The sequence below is a fragment of the Nyctereutes procyonoides genome, unplaced genomic scaffold, assembly GCF_905146905.1.
Source record: "Nyctereutes procyonoides isolate TBG_1078 unplaced genomic scaffold, NYPRO_anot_genome, whole genome shotgun sequence".
Classification (NCBI taxonomy): domain Eukaryota; kingdom Metazoa; phylum Chordata; class Mammalia; order Carnivora; family Canidae; genus Nyctereutes; species Nyctereutes procyonoides.
The window spans coordinates 7,270,890-7,288,945 of record NW_026575043.1 but is presented as its reverse complement, the minus strand read 5'-3'; the positions used below and the strand labels follow the sequence as shown (position 1 = coordinate 7,288,945).

At 39.7% G+C, this 18,056-nt stretch overlaps 1 protein-coding gene across 2 annotated transcripts in view; it reads left to right on the top strand.

Moving 5' to 3' along the window:
* E2F3 (E2F transcription factor 3) overlaps positions 1-18,056 on the top strand; it is a 78,127-nt gene that overhangs the window by 41,323 nt on the left and 18,748 nt on the right. The window lies entirely within an intron of this gene.

Genomic DNA, 18,056 nt, shown 5'->3' with positions numbered 1-18,056 from the left:
CCCTGAGTTTAAAAAAAGCCTACCTTTGCCTCCCCTAAAGTGCCACATTATAAAATAAAACATTTTATTAGTGAAAAATAAAAATAGCCATGACTCCCTTGTGAAACAAATCATAGGTGAACATTTTGTGGAGAGAATGTTTAGATCCTTCTCTTAAGGCAACTCTTCCATTTTCTACCCCAAAGGTGAAGTTTCCTCATGAGTTGAATGAATGAAGTTAACTGAACCCATCTGTTCCTCTCTGGGGGGATGATAAAATTTTGCCTCCTGGCATCTCAAGATTTATCCTAAGACCATGTATCTTACTCACAAAGCCTGAAGCAGGACAGAACTATTTCTTGATACCACTCAAGAATCACACCACTTGTGAGCCCTTAAAATGGATTCTCAAAGTGTGGTCCTCAGACCAGCAGCCTCAGCATCACCTAGGAACTTGTCAGAAAAGCACATTCCCATCCTCCACATACAATCACAGAGCCTATGTGGTGGCGCCTGATAATCTGCGAGTAGTAAGCCCACCAGGTGATTCTGAGCTTGCCCAAGTTTGAGACCCATGGCCTTCCAAGTTATATTTAATCTTGGTGGGAACCTACAGCCCTATCGTGCTGCTTTCCTGGTAGATGGTGGATGGGGTTGGGCCCTTCTTGATATGGAAACGCAAACACCAGCACTAAACAACGTCTTGTTCTCCGACAGTGGTATTCTTAGAGTAGAAAACTTCCCTGGATTTTTCCAGAAGTCACAAAGCTATCCCCCTTAGGCTTTGGACTAGAACATCTTACATCCAAAATCCTGCGTTGGGTCAGTGATTCCCTTTGTCCTATAATAAAAAACCAGCAAAACTGGTTCCTATAATATGCTAGGAAGTTTTGTAGCATTGAAGACTTGTCTTACCTCTACAAAAGCATCATTGTTCCTTGTCATCCTTTGCCCCTCTGCCTTTAAAAATAATTTGATATCCTAACAATCCATATTTACCTCTGATGACTGTTAGCCACACCATAATTATGCTTATATTTGGCAGGTTAAGGCGGACTTGCCATAAACAGCTGTAATTGCCAACCAGGACTCAGCTTAGAGCAGCGGTTCTGAAACTCTGCTGGACATGAGAATCAGCCGGGCAGCTTTGAAAAATCCTGCCACCCAGACCACATCGGTATACAAAAACCAGTCTCTCAAGGGTGGGACCCAAGGCATCAGACTTTTCTTTTCTTTCTTTCTTTTTTTTTTTTTTTTTTTAAGATTTTATTTATTTACTCATGAGAGACACACAGAAAGGCAGAGACCTAGGGAGAGGGAGAAGCAGGCTCCCTATGGGGAGCTGGATGTGGACTCAATCCCAGGACCCTGGGGTTACACCCTGAGCCCAAGGCCAACACTCAACCGCTGAGCCACCCAGTTGCCCCTCAAAATTTCCTACTGAATTCCCGTGTGTCTCCCAGCTCCAGAACCAGGACTTGTACACTTGTTTTAAAGTGATTTGGGTTGTCACAACAAGGAGTGTGACCAGGAGCAGATACCACTGCATGTGAGGAGGTGGTCCTGAAAAGGCAAATGCAATCCAAACAAGACATTTGTAGTTGAAATAGCAACTTGCTTGAAACTCAGATCACCTCCATTTTGGGTGACTTTCTCATCTTCTGAAAGAACCCATGTTGAGGCAAGCTTTTCTCTGTATCCTCTGCATTTCATCATAATAGCCTTGCTGATTTTGTTATAACTGCAGGGCAAGTGATGAGGACTTGGGGGGAGGGAGGGCAATATTGGGCCATCCCACCAACTCTGCTTTGATGCATTTAACAAATTGATTCAAACCCTTTGTGGAAACTTTTGATCCCCCCTGATCCCCCCCCCCCCCAGAAGCTTCTGTTATCTAAGCTCTGGTCCTTGTTAGACCTTTTCGCACCTTTTTGGCATCAGATACTGTTTTGTCCACAGCAGCAGTTATAGTCCCTCCTAGAAGCCCGTGATTTTATTAATTGAGCCCTGCTGTACATGTTTCCTCTACAAACTAAGTCACAAATTAAGAGACCTCAGGTATTACATTTTCCCTTAAGATTCTATGATGGTTTTCAAAGTAGATTTCTCTAACCTTATGTTGATAACTATAGTCAAGTAGAAATTTCTGGTGAATTGAACGCTTTCCAGGTTCTTGTCGATACACACGGGGGCAAGGAATCTTGCTCAGAGATGGTGAGCACAGGTGGACAAAAGAGGTGAACTTTGTAGGTGGGTGAGGCTTCCAGAGACTCTTAGGGATATTTCTAGTCTTCTGTACACTTTGTACAATGAGGAAGCCACGGCCCAGGAAGGTTCTGTATCTTGGCCAAGGTTTCTTGCCATTTCTCCACAATCTTACAGTTTAAAAAAAATTTTTTTAAGTTACATTTTGCAAACTGACAGAATTATATAATATGATGGAAATAACACTCATTTTAATGTATCTGTTCCTGTAGTGTCTTATTTTATTCACCTTTATAAACCACTCTGAGAATATCATCATGAAGAACATTCTCCTAAATTGGAATGTGATTCAAACAGCTCTCTTTTCCTCTGATTTTTGTGAAGTCACTGCCTACATGTGTGTGCATCCTAGTGAGCAATCATTGTATGAGTACAAATAGAAATAGATTTTGTAAAAGATTGTCAGTCCATTAGTTAAGAAAAGTGTCAAGGTAAATTATAAGACTTATTAATCATGTGATTAATAAAACTATCAAGGTTTCTTTTTGGATTGCTTAATTTTATTTTATAAAGTTAATGTTCTCAGATATCTAAACTTCAAATGATCCATAGAGATCTTGAAGCTTTATTTATCACACAGATAAGCATTTATTTTTTTAGTAAGCAGATATTTTGCTTTCATAATAACTAACTGCAAAAAAGTTAACACCGGCAATAGGAAACTCTAGATGAATTCTCAGGTGAGACCTCCTGTAAAGCCTGAGATTCACTGAGGGTCATTCATCAAGAAGGCAATGCATTTCAGGTTTATGAACTCAATTTTGCACACAGGTGAGCTTTCAGGTTCAGAACCAGCGGGAGGAGAGACAGTGGGAGGATCTGATGTATGTGGGGCTTCAGAGATGAGAGGGTTTCTCCTTGGTGCAACCCCCACCCCTTGCCTACATCTGGAAATAAGTATAGATTAGGGAGAAATTGTTCTCCAAAGTGTCAGGTTCCAGTGGAGTACTTTTTGAGATCCTTAGAGCTCTCTTTAGTTTCCCAGTTAACAGTATCAGTTGAGGGACGCCTGGGTGGCTCAGCAGTTTAGTGCCTGCCTTTGGCCCAGGGCATGATCCTGGAGTCCCGGAGTCGAGTCCCACATTGGGCTCCCTGCAAGGCGCCTGCTTCTCCCTCTGCCTGTGTCTCTGCTTCTCTCTCTTTCCCTTTCTTTCTCTGTCTCTCATGAATAAATAAAATCTTTAATTAAAAAAAAAATCTATATATCAGTTGAGGTAACATCTGATGCCTGGAATTATCCTAAAGTATATAGGCTAGAGTAGGAAGGGGTCAAAAGCAAGGAAAAAAAAATCTGCCTGTAGAAAAGGAGGCAGGCCATCAGAGTGGCCACCTAACTGGACATGCTACTCATTCGTGTCCCCTGAGAGAGCCTCATTGGCTCCACTTGAGCTTCAGACCCATTCAGATAAACGTTGCTTTTCCTGTAATCATGGAGCTATTAGATAGACTCAGGTCCTTGATAAATTTTATAGTTTTTTATTGATTTTTTTAAGATTTATTTATTTTAGAGAGAGCATGAGCAGGGGGTGGGGGGACAGAGGGAGAGAGAGAGAATCCCACGTAGACTCCCTGCGGAGCATTGGAGCCCGATGTGGTGCTTGATCCCACGACCCTGAGATCGTGATCCCAGCTGAAACCAAGAGTTAGACGCTGAACTGACTGGTCCACCCTGGTGCCCCTGTTACTAATTTTTTTTTATTAATAAAGGTTAGCATTATCATCCCTTTCCTATATAACACTAGCCTAGCTTTTTTTTTTTCAAAACTAGTTTAAAAAACATTTTCTTTGTCCACATGTTCATTTAATTTGCTATTACCAACTCTGTGTATCTTCAAAGCTATTGTACCACCACTACTCCATCCTACATTTTTCATAGCATTTATTCCTGGGACGTTTTCAAGATCTTCTATGCATTTGGAAAAGGAACACAATTTCAAACACAGTTCAGTAGCAATCACTGCCCTAGACCTTTCTGGTCTGATTTTTCTTCTTTGCTTCATAGGTTGTGTCTCATTATGAAGTAAAAAAAAGCTAAGACCTTGTTCTGAACCTTTAGTGAGTAAGTCACAGGCTCCCAAGTCATGATCTCTATCAGAATGTGGCCCAGTTATTCCAACAGGGAGCTAATGTCTGATTCATGTATCAGAACCTGGGGAGTCATAAAATTGCAGGATGTAAGTGGAGGATGTGACTCCTTCCAAAGAGTTGTACTTTTTCTGTTTTGATGGCGATGTTGGTCTGCCCTGTAAATCAAGAGGATCCATCCTTGTGTTCTCCAGGTAAAGCAGAAGCAGTACCTACTAGCACAGGACTGAAGTCCTGCCTGTCCTCCCAGCCTGGTCTGGCTCCTCTCTGAACCCCCTCCTAGACCATTTCTCTGTTTCCTCAGCCTCAGGAAGTTCATGGGTGGTTTGGAGGTAAATTTCTGTTCCCTGGTGATTGTTGCTTTTATGAAAGTTGAATTCTCATCTTAGGGCCAATCCATGTCTTTTCAGTGTAACTTTACTCACCTGCCCCAGGATTCCATTTGATCCTTTAAATTCTAGGAGATTTCTCAAAAATAGGTCATCGACCTGTTGGTAAAACCCTGTCATGGCAAAGGGGCAAAATTTGCTTATATGTGTGAATAATGCTTTATGAATATTCTTTTCCCAGAAACAGGATTCCAGGATGCTTCTCTGGAAATTATTGGGAAAAAACCAAATAGGATAATGAAGGGGTCTAGCATCTACCCCATTCTGGGTGTTTTAGGGTGATGTACCCACCTCCAGAGTTGCTTAATCCTTTACATACCACATTGCAGATTGTGTGAATTGGGGTCTAAGTCCTATTTTCTGGTTGTTTGCTCTTCAGTAATCTAGCTAGGAAGAGGCCCAGTGAGAGGAATGAATGCACAGGGATTATTAATGGGGACTCATTCATCCCAGGAACACCACCTGTGAAAACCAACTATCACTCATCATTAGATGAAGAGACTATTCTGCATTCCTCCTGTTACTGACATATATGAAATACTGCTTCTGAATAGTCCGGGGATCTGAGGATTGATGTCACTATGTATATATTAATTTTTGTTCCATCACAACTTTTCATCCCCAGGACTTACATATTTTGTAACTGGGAGTTTATGCCTTTTAATCCCCTTCCCCTATACATTGATCTTTTTAAATGCAGAGAAATTTTCATCTTAACAAGTTAAAGGTTTGTTATAGGACCCACTTTTCCATAATTAAAATAATCTGCAGTTGACCTTGTGCAGGTCAGCAGATTTTTTTCAGTAAAAACAGTATGGTACTATTAAATGTATTTTCCTTGTGATTTTTTTTCTTTTCGGTAGCATACTTTATTGTCAGAGTCTAATATATAATACACATGATATACAAAAAAAGTAGTATTAACTGTTTATGTTGTCAGTAAGGCTTCCAGTCAATAGTAGGTTATTAGTAGTTAAGTTTGGGGGAGTTGGATGTTATATGCAATTTTTGACTGCCCAAGGGGTCAGTGCCCCAACCCCTGTGTTCAAGGGTCAACCATCTATGAAAGGACACAGTAGGCACTGGATAAATTTTAGTTTCCTTTCTAAAAATTTGGGAACTATAGGAAAGTGCCGAGAAGTGATAATTATAAGAAATGGCCACTAATTTTAAAATCCAAAGGCTCCCACCCCCATTCCTTCCTTCCTTCTTGTCATCCATCCATTCATTCACTGAACTTTGTCCTTTATCATTCTCCTGGAGAACCTCCATGCCCTGGCCCACAGAACCCCCCATTTCAGGACTTCTCCTGGCATGGCTGGCCCCCACTGTCCCTACCTTTTAACTTCTGGTTCCTCGGATTTCTCATAATTTCTTTGGTGCTTGGGCTGTTATTGTGTTTTTAACATGTGTTTCCTTTGTTTATATTCCTTTGCTTTTTGTAATTATTTATTTATTTGAAAGAGAGAGAGAGCACACAAGTAGGAGGAGGGGCAGAGAGAGAGAGAATCTCAAGCAGACTCTCCACTGATCACAGAGTCTGATGCAGGGCTTGATCTCCCCACCCTGAGATCATGACCTGAGCGGAAATCAAGAATTGGCCACAACAGACTGAGCCCCCCGATGCCCCCCTCCCTTTGTTTATATTCTGGTTTCATCAGTTTAACATGAACAACAGAGATACTGTATTTTTGCATACCTTCCATCAGTAGATGGTTCTGACTTCCTCTACTCTTCACTTCCCTCCTCACTGACCAGCTATCTTCCAGGCCTTCTCTGGGTTTGTTTTTATATAGGAAATCCTACTGCAAATTCTGTTCTGGCTTGCTTTTTTTCTTACTAGATAAAGCTAAAGATGGACCCCACCATAGAATATAGGAGCTACATAATGTTCTCCAATGCGGGTATATGACAGAATGGTTTACTTAACTATCCCCCTGTTAATGGACAACAGACATTTAGGGTTTGTTTTTTTTTTAACTTCCTCTGTTAAATATAATGTTGTTACAAACTTCCTGTACATGCCTCCCTGTGTATATTTTTGTAGTGTTTCTCTAGGATAAATTGATTTCCAGAAGTACCATTGTGGGATCAAAAGGACATGCCTGTTTAAAATATTAATAATATTGCCAGATTTTGCTCCAGGTGGTTGGTCACATACCCATACTTCTCCCTTGCCAGCTGACTCCTACTCATTTTGAATTTTTAAAATTCTATTATATTTCAGATACAAAAGGTAGAAAGAATAGCACCATATAATATATCAACAATACAGTTGAAGATTCTTGTTTCCCTCCCCAATTGCTTTTTCTCCTTTTCTTCTCTATTTTCTGTGTTTCTCATACTTTTCTACCTATGTCTTATGTGTGTATACTCATACCGCGTATGTATTACCCTAATGCTATTTAATAAGGTTTTTAACGTTTTAAAATTTTATGTAAGGGTACCATGTCCATTCTGCGGTAGGTTTTTTTTTCTTTTCTTTTTTTTTTTTTTTTTTTTACTCAGAATATGTATTATTTATCCAAGTTGATAGCTATAGCCTGGTACAAATTCTAGTTCATGCCTCCAGATGTGCAAGAGTTTATGGTTCATACTGATGATGGTTTTCATTAAGTATGGATAAAACTTTCATCCAAAGGGTTTGCACCCATTATCCCCCACCCACTAGGAAGGTGTAACAATTTTGCATGTTTGCAACAGCTGGTATTTTCAGACTTCACAATTTTTGCCCCCTCGTAAGTAAAAAGATCCTTTCTTTTTAATTTACATTTCCCAAATGATATATTTTAATAATCTGACTATTTAGTACCTACTTCTGGGAATCACCTGTTCCTACACTTTTTTCTCGAGTTTTATTCCCTTCCCCTTTCTTACCAGTTTCTACTAATTCTTTTATCTTTCTCAGATAATAGTTTTTAGGGCATTATGTGCATTGTGCATATCTTCTCCTGACCAGTGGCTTGACTTTATTGTGGTCTTTTGATGACTAGAGTTAATTTTTTTTAGTATTTTTTATTTATTTATTCATTAGAGACACAGAGAGAGAGAGAAATAGAGAGGCAAAGACACAGGCAGAGGGAGAAGCAGGCTCCATGAGGGAGCCTGACATGGGACTCGATCCCGGGTCTCCAGGATCACACCCTAGGCTAAAGGCAGCACTAAACCGCTGAGCCACTGGCTGCCCTAGAGTTAATTTTAATGTAGTTTTTCACATGTATGATTTGTGCGTTTCTTTCTTAGGAAAAAAACTGAAGCCAAATATTTCTTTTGTTTCTTCTCATAGCTGTAGGATTTAGTCCCTTCATTTAGATTTGCTATTGAATTTTGTATGTGGTTTGAAGTAGGGATCCAGATTTTTTTTTCTTCTCAGATAAGCAGTTGTCCTGGCACCATTTGTTAAATAATCATCCTTGGTAGCTACACTTGTGGTGAGCATAGCAGAATGTAAAGGGTTGTTGAATCACTATTCTGTACACCTGAAACTAATGTTGTGGTGTGTGTCAACTATACTTCAATTAAAAAAAAAACACATAAACAAAAATAGACATCCTTTCCAGCAATCTGCAGTGCCTCATTTGCAATCCATGATATTTCCATGTATGTGTGGAATTGTTTCTGAATTTTCTATTCTGTTCTCTTGGTCTGTTTGCCTATCCCTGTGCCAATACACATCTTATTAATTACTATAATTTTACAGTACAAGTCTGGATATCCAGTAGTGCAAGTCTCTGCCTTGTTCTTAATTTCTTCAAAATTGTCTTCGTTATTCTTGGCTCTTTGTACTCACCCTATTCATTCTTTAGGTATGCTTAAAATTATACCACTTACCTTATGATAATATAGTTCCATTAGTCCCCTTCTGGGCTTTATGCTAGTATTGTCTTGTATTCTACTTACACATATGGTATAAATCGCATAATATAATTTGCTGGTTTTGCTTAGTTAATTGTCTTATATAGAGATTTAAATATAAGGGGAAGAGTAAGTCACATATGTACCATGTAGTTACCATTTGTGATATGATTTCTTCATATAGATCTATATTTCCAGCTGGCATTATTTCCTTCTGCTTGAAGGTCTTCCTTTAATATTTCTCTCACTATGAATCCACTGGATTTAAAAAAATCCTTAAGCTTTTCTATAACTGGAAAAGTATTTGCCTTTGGATTTTGAAAGATATTTTTGTTAGGTATGGAATTCTAACTTGACAGTTTCTTTCACTTTTAAAAAGATGCTGCTACACTGTCTTCTGGCTACATTGTTACCAATGAGAATTCTTGTTTTTGTTTTTCTGTAACCTATTCCTCCACTCACCCCCACTAACTTTTGAGATTTTTTTCTCTTCATCACTGATTATGAGCAGTTTGACTGTGATGTGCCTTGTTACAGTTTTTATGTTTTCTTGTGTTTGAGATTCATTGAGCTCATTGAATCTGTAGGTTTAAATCATTGATAATGCCTCTTAACTTTTTGAACATGTGGAATACAGTCACATTAACTTTTAACTTTTTTCTATGTCTTTGTCAACTAATTCTAATTGTTCATAGAATTAGGTTTGTAGAATTAGTATGTAGTATGTACAGTATTACATAATACTAATGTTATTAGTATTATGTCAGTTTTGATTGATTTTTCTCCTGAGTCTGGGTCATATTTTCATGCTTCCTTCGAAGCCAGGTAATCTTTGGTTGAATGATAGTCATTATTGGGTGCTGGACATTTTTGTATTTCTGTAAATATTCATCAGTTTTGCTCTGAGATGCCATTAGGTTTCTTAGAAACAATTTAATCTTTCAGTTTTTGCTTTGTAGGATGGGACCAGAGCAGTATTTATTCTAGGGCTAATTTTGCCTTGCCAATGCACCAACACCATTCTGAGTACTCTACCCATGCCTCTGAGTTATGAGGCTGCTTTTTTATTTGGTTTGGTTTTTTGGGTGTTTTTTTCCCCAGTCTGTCTGCTAGGAACAATTACAGGAACAGTGTGCCTGTAATTTTGTAATTCTGAGTCCTATGGGAACTCTAGGCACTCTCTTTTTTATCAGGTGGCCTACGGTAGTTTCCTCATACATATACACTGAATTCTGCTGGATTCTCAAGAAGGATTTGAGATTTCAAAGACTCTCTCTGACCAGTGCTCTCCTTTCAGGGCTCCATCCAAATTCAAGCTACTTTGACCTCCCTCAACTTTCCATTCCATCTTTTCAACTCAGGGAGAGATAGAACCCAGAAACTCTCCAACTCTCAGAAATAGGAATCAAGTTTGCCACTAAATGAAAAATCGAGTGAGTGGGAAAGTAGTACTCTTTGGTCTTCAAGTCAGTTGTACAAGTATTAGATATTCCTGATGTGATGCGAGACTACCAAGTGTCTGCTTTCTGTTCTTTGTATTTCTTAAAGCAGCACTTTACTACTTTAAGAAAAACTTCTTCAATTAGTTCTTAGGTTCATAAATCTTCCAAAAGTGTTCTTACTTCTTGGAGTCCATTTATCATGCTTCTGTGTCAGGGGACAGTTTGTGAAACTGTCCACCAGGACCAAGTGCCTAGTAATCATTAAACACATGCCCTTTTTCTGAGATTTAAGGTGCTCACACTGTGCTGCAAGCCATTTTAGCAACTATATTCTGAAGTCATTGAAATTCAAAACAGCTACTCTGATGTTTCTGTAATAACTCAATAGGAGAAAGTTTGCTGAGAGAAGATTTTTTTTATACAAGTCATGAAGCAGTTAAATTAATATTCTCTAAAAATTGATCTGTCAAACCCATAGTTTGAATTTGTTTATGGCTCTTTGTTGCATCTATATTATCTCTTTAAATATAGAGATTGAGGACATAGAAAAAGAGTATCTTCATGTGTTTAATTGTTATTTTCTATGGATGGGATGAGGTTCAGCTATTTAAAAGGATCACTTAAATTTGCTTGTATTTTTAGTACTTCTTTGTAGTCCTCACATATAATACAAAGCATGACAGAGACAAAATTCCATTACCCCAAAGGATGATTGGCTTTCTTCATAAAATTTCAGTATGTGGTATAACATAAATATCCTTTAATAAAAACATAAATCAGATTGTAGGGGGATAATGCTTTATCTCATGGGTCCACAGACTGTGGCCCATGGGCCAAATCTGGCCCCCGGCTTATTTTGTAAATAAGTTTTATTGGAATACAGCGAAGCCCATTTATTTATGTAATATGTCTACTTTTCCGCTGCAGTAGAACAGTGAAGGGAACTCCAACAGGGCTCTGTCCCACAAGGTCTAAAATACTTACCAGCTGGCCTTCTACAAAAAACATCAACTCCTGATTTATTCTGTTGGTCTTGAAGGGAGGTAAAATCCTAAGACCAAAAACTAGGCATTGGAAAGGAACATTGAGATATACTAAATAGTATTCCAGTGGGAGATTCAAGCATGCCATTGCAGAGAGACATTTGAGCGGCAGAGCCTATGCTTTGTAACTGCCCATCGCTAAATCTAGTTTAAGTCCTTTTTGTCAACCTCCAAGCTGGAAATTGAGCTGTCAGAAGAGAGGAGTTCTTAAATTCTCTTTTATGGGTGGTAACTACATATTTAAGGTTAGCAATAACTTACAGGAAAACACATTAGGAATTTGGTAATATGACTAAATTTAACACTTTATTTTCAGTTAGTGGTTTTGTTTTTTTGGTTTTGGGTGTTTTTTTTAAGATTTTATTTATTTATTCATGAGAGACACAGAGAGAGAGGCAGAGACTCAGGCAGAGGAGAAGCAGGCTCCCTACAGGGAGCCCGATGGGGGAGCTCGATCCCAGGACCCCAGGATCACGACCTGAGCCTTTGGCTCAGGCTCAACCATTCAGCCACCCAGGTGCCCTTTTCCTGGAAAAGCATGTAAAATATAGACTTCAAAGGGAATAATAAAACTTGAGCATTGTGTTGGTGGGGGGGGGGGCGGTTAAAAACCTTTTTGCCCCCTCTGTTTGAGAGACCACAAAGGTTATGATAAAAAAGTCATCACGATATTTCTCGTTATTAAAAATATTACTTATTTTCCCTTGCACAGCATTAAGTCTATTTAATTTATTAACTAGGCCCTTTTCATAATCTTCTTATTATTCATTTACTCTTAATTTGGCATAGATAAGAGATGCCTGGGTGGCTCAGTGGTTGAGCGACTGCCTTCGGCTTGGGGCGTGATCCCAGAGTCCCAGGATCAAGTCCCACATCGGGCTCCCTGCATGGAGCCTGCTTCTCCTGTCTCTGCCTCTCTCTCTCTCTCTCTCTCTCTCTCTCTCTCTCTGACTCTCTGTATCTCTCATGAATAAATAAAGAAAATCTTTAAAAGCAAATATTTTTTAAAAAATCTAGTATAGATACAGAATTCATCTGTAGAAGGTTTTCAGAAGTTTTTTGGTTTTTTATAATCAATAGTCAATATTGGGGATAGAAACTGAGATAGAAAGGAGCCTTTGGGAGGCCGCGCAGGGCCGGAGACGGCCGCTGACCCGGGACCCGGGCAGCTCGGAGGCGGTGAATAATTGCTCTCAAGTCTGCAATAAACAAATGGCCTCAATAAACTACATTGCAAAAAAATTGGGAAAGAAACAGAATTGGAAGAGTTAAAAAAGTTGAAGAGGCGGAGCCTGAAGAATTTGTGGTGGAAAAGTACTGGACCGCGTGTAGGAATGGGAAGGTGGAATATTACTGAAGTGGAAGGGGATTTACAGATGTGACCAATACTGGGGAAACCTGACAGAAAATTTAGATGTCCAGAGTTAATTGAAGCAATTTCTTATATCTCAAAAAGTGGTAAAGTAAAAAGATGGTTACAAAAGTAAATCTTTATCTGACGCGCTCTGATGATAGCAATCAAAGAAGAAAAGAGATGTGCTGATAAACCAAGAGGCTTTGCCAGAGTCTTGATCCTGAACGAATAATTGGTGCACAGACAGAGTCGGAGAATTACTGTTTCTTTGAAATGGAAAGATTCAGATGAGGCAGACTTGGTGTGGCAAAAGAGGAATATGAAGTGTCCTCAGATCGTATTGACATTTTATGAAGAGGAGACTAATTGCATTTTGGTCCAGAAGATGGAAGCTCCATATTGTTTGGTTGCTTTTTTATATTATTTATATTATATATATAAAATTGGGTCTTTGTTTTTGGTTTATTGTGTAAGAAATACATTCTAAGGAAAATCATGTTTGATATGTTTGTCCTGAAGTAGTATTGGGGGAGTTTTGGGGTTTTTTGCATCTATAGCATGGTTTCTTTTGAACAAATAAAAGCTTTTGTTGTTGTTTCCTTTATCAGAAAAGAATATTTGAGACCATGGCATTTTATCTCCCATGCATCAGAGAACACTTTTCTAAAATGTGGGGGAAATCTTCATGTTGTTACTCAGTCTGAATTTGTGTTTAACTCACTAGTATGCTAAGGACATTCTGGGTTTTTTGTTTATTTAGGGCTTTTTGTGTGTATACTTCAAAGTACATACATAAGTGGTCTTGTCATTTTGTTATCTTTGAAACATTCCCAAAACCAAAAACAGCATTTTATAAACATGGATAAGGCCATGTTTCTGGGATGCTATCTTTTTCAGCAATTAAGAAATAAATCACTTAAAGTTACATTGAATTTTTCTGACGCCTTAACCTTTCAATTTTGTAATTCATAGGCATTTAAATATAATATAGGAGTTTAAATTCGGACAATTTAAAAGCAGCCATATCAGCATCCATATCCTGGTTACATCACCTAAAATGCAAGTTTATTTGCAAGATCCTTGAAGAAAATTTTAATCACCACCACAACTCCCACCAGAGGCAAAAACTAGACAAGTTTTGGGTGTACTTTATAGGTAAGCCAAACCTTAGTAAATGGATATTTAAAGGTTTCTTCAGTGAACTCATTCCTTGTAAGAAGTGAAAACCCTGTGCTGTATTTGAACTAAAAGGTCTGATTCATGGAGGTCTAAGGACTTCGTTCATGGGAACCTGATCATAACAGGTGGTTAGAATTGTTGCAATTTAGACTGTGGAATAAATGGGTGACAGACTTCTATAACAAATTTATGACCTGCATGTTTTGTTTTCTTTTTTCACCCCAACTCATTTAACATGAGCTACATCTCCTCAGTATTTGAATACGGGTTCGCAGAAACCAGGAAAAATGATAACTTTGTAGTCAGAATGTCTATCCAACTGATTATATTGTTTACCATTTATGTAAATTACTGGTAACAGTGGTCAATAAATAGTTTTATATCCTTTAAACCAAAAAAAAAAACAAAAAAAAAGAAAGGAGCTTTGCCCTTTATCATGGAGGTGCCTAGCATGGTGCCTTACATATGGTGAGTAGTTGGTATCACCTGCTGATAAGTGAGAATTAAATATGTAGGCACTTCTGGTTCAGAAAGGCGCACTGTCAAACAGGTATCTCCTTTGCCTTGAAACCCTATGAAAATAATAGTAAATGTTTTGTTTGTTTTTAAAAGATATCATCTATTTATTTAAGAGAATGAGAGAGAGCACAAGGAAGGGGAGGGACAGAGGGAGAAGGGGAAGCCGACTCCCCACTGAGCAGGGAGCCCAATGTAAAAGTCATTGAAAATGAGAGTTGTGTATTTAGTGGACAAGATAATACAGCAGATTTCTGGAACACCAAGAAAGGATGGAGGAGTGGCAGTCAGTAAAGCAGAACACAGGAAGCAGTGGCCAGAAAGGGCGTCAGTCTGCTTTGGAGAAGCTCAGAGGTGACAAAACCAAAGGTAAAAGGGGAATTCCCATGAAGGACTTTGTGTAGAATCTGGGAATCTTTTCCCCAGACGAATGGGTTTTGAGAAATCTTCTCAAAATAAATAGATTAGCTCTGCTCCTGCACAGAAGGCAAGTGTGAGTCCTACAGTTGTCACTGTATCACTTCATTCTTCAGATGTGTTCCAGGAAGTGGGCTCAGGAAACTGACTCTCACAGGCGACAGAAACCAACCCTGGTTGACTTAAGCCAAAAAGGAATTTATCGGAGGATATTGAAGATTAGAGAACCAGGCTCAGAGAAGAGGCAAGAGCGAGGAAGGATCAGTAGCCGGAACCACAGCCAAAATGTCAAGCCACACTAGTGATTTCTCCTGGGCTCCAGCATCCATCACCAACTGGCCTGCTGGCTTTGCCAGAGCAACTCCCAGATTCCAGGTTCCAGGGCGGGTGTGTCTGCCTATCCCATGTGGGTAACGGGCCTGGCCCTGGTTCTGGGGCAGCTGGGAAAGAGCGCACAGAGTCTTCAGCCTCTATGGTAGAAATGCAGCTCTTCCTCCCACCACAACTGATAAAGTGGGGAGTTTTTCCTAACCAGAAGAGGGAAGGTTCAAGGCTGGGCAGTCAAATAGAGTGACAGATGTTTCACTCAGTCTTCAACACTGTACAGTGAGTGGAAAATCACAGGACAGCTTTGCAACAGGCTTGCAGAACAATCAGTCGTCTAGCCAGCAAGAGGTCCAAGAGTTTTAGGTAAGAGAAAAAGTAGGGACATATATAGATATGTATCTGTAGAATACCTCATATGATGGAGGAAAAGATATGATGGATGTAAACAAGGCGAGGTAATTTTTGGTTGGCTGATAGTCATCATTGGGGGCTGGACAGTTTTGTCCAGAAATAGCTACACAAGCTTATTCCTTAGAGATGCAGAGGTGACCACCAGGAGAAAGAGTAAAATTTATTCCCCTGTGGCAGTAGCCATTCTAAGCTGCCTGAACTAGTGGATTTTAAAAATCATATACATTGATTTCCTTCTAAATTGTCTTAAATTGTTCTTATTCCTTTTTTGTAGGCTCCATGCCCCAGCATGGGGCTTGAACTCAGGACACTGAGTTCAAAAGCCGTATGCTCTACCAACTGAGCCAGCAGGCACCCCATCTCAAATTATTCTTAAAAACAAAACAAATGAAAAAACAAAACAAATGCTGGACACCTGCGTAGCCCGCTGGTTGAGCCCCTCCCTGCCTTTGGCCCAGGGAGTGATCCTGGAGACCCTGGATCGAGTCCCATGTCGGGCTCCCTGCATAGAGCCTACTTCTCCTTCTGCCTGTGTCTCTGCCTCTGTGTGTCTCATGAATGAATAAATAAAATCTTTAAAAAAAAAAAACAACTTTATAAAAATAAACAAACAAACAAAAAATGCCAATAGAAAGGGATGAAGTCGCCAGCTTGTAAGTAAATGGCTTCCATTCCAGAAGTTACGCTTTCTTTTCCTTTAGAAACATTTGTATGTATGTGGTTAGACTCCCAAACTGCCCACAAATATAAGTTATAGTGAAGTGAAGATACCCTGAGATCTGTAGTTTAAAAGTCAAAAGAAGAAAAGTGGCCAAGTGTGGGGACCATTCGAGTTGCCCGACAGTGGGGAGATTTAGCTGGGGCAAGGAGGTGTGGGGAAGAGCGCATCTGAGGGAAGAGAGAGACTTCTGCTCTCCCGTGGGTGGCAGTTGGGATGCAGGATTTAAGGGGAAATCTTCACCAAGATAAAATGCACACTCACTACTTCTGTTTCCACAGGCCTCTGTGGGGGCTTTTTGTGTGCCTGATCAGTTTACTAGTTTTCTTGGAGATAATTCAGTTTCCAATTAGGCTTCTCCCCTAATAGCTCATAGAGACATTGCTCTTGTTGAGTTTTGAACGTGCTCCTGGCTGAGGAAAACTGGGGAGGACCTTTGAGCTCTTCATCCTAGGTAACCTCATGTCAAGGAAAATGAGACACAGAGTGTGGCTCAATAATCAAATGGTACAGAAGGGACCAAGGGTGTGGTCTGCACCCAGGGCACTACCCACCAGCACCTCTCAACCATGGCCCTTCCAAGTCTCTCTGCTTCTGCTCATGCTTAGAGAGCCCTCTCAAGACCCCCACTCCCTTCTCTGCAGGACAGAACCCATTGCCTTCCAGGACGTGGTTCAAGCACCACGACCCCTCGCCACCCCCTCCAGACCTCCACCATCTTCTCCATCCTGCCCCCTCGTCCTGCCTTCCTGCCCCCAGCCATGGGCTCATTGCTGTATTCATCATGCATTTCCCATTATTTGTTTGCCTGTAGCCTCTTTTATAGCAGGGACCACCGTGTTGCCTTTATAATCAGTGAACTATCCACGTAGGGCTTGGTATACAGCAAGCACTCAAATATTTGAATGGATTTAAAAATGGTTAGCCAGAGTGAATTACAACTGGAAACTAGGTGTTGCTTTCTTAAAATCCTGCCCTAACCTACAGACCTAATGGCCAGGATCCAAGTGAGCTTCAGCTGTGGTCTGGTCTCAAGCTGGAGATTCTCGCCTTCGGGTTATTTTACTTATGAACCTAAACTGGCCCTCATTTTTTTTTTTAAATTTAATTTCCATCTTCTATTTCTCTTCTTCCTCTGTTCAAAAGCCCTGTCTGATCTTTGGCCATGAAACAAAACATCATAGACCCGGTTTTTTCCCTTGCCCAGATCTTTTATTAACTGAGGTAAAGGGAGTTTGTGGTAGGGTCCAGTGTGGGAACTATAGCAGGCTATGCCTTTTTCTTGATTTAATTTTTTCCTGTGATTCAGTGGAATGGTAGATAAGAACACCACTTCCCTCCCCATCATGAGCCTGGGATGCCTTTCTGGTAGCATATCCCATTTCTGCTTTGAACTCTTGCCACACCTGAACAGTACGAAAGATTTTCAACAGTCTAAAAAACAAGCCAGCAGCTTTCTTTTGTCAAATCTCAAATGGCCAATGGAAGTGATTTTTGTCTTGTTATGCAAGTAACATGCGCTCACTCTTAAGCGATTTAGAAAAGAAGAAAATAGGGCAGCCTGGGTGGCTCAGTGGTTTAGCGCCGCCTTCAGCCCAGGGTGTGATCCTGGAGACCCAGGGTCGAGTCCCACGTCCAGCTCCCTGCATGGAGCCTGCTTCTGTCTCTGCCTGTGCCTCTGCCTCTCTCTCTCTCTCTCTCTCTGCCTCTCATGAATGAATAAATAAAATCTTAAAAAAAAAAAAGAAAGAAGAAAATAAAATCACTGTAATCCTACCACCCAAAGATTAATACTCTTAAACTATTTGGTACATATCCTTAGATATCCTTCCTTTCTATGCATATAATTTCCCCACAAAAATAAAATTTTACTACTCAAACCTACTTTTCTCTTAAACTTACATATATAGATGTACATCATTATTAATTGCATAACATTCCATTATATAAATGTACAATAACTTACTGAATTTTTCTCCTGAAATTGGGCATTTATGTTGGACATATATGGAAAAAATACAAAAATATTCAAGAAACTAGCTGTGCTGTTTCTAATAGACAAACCCTAGAAACAAC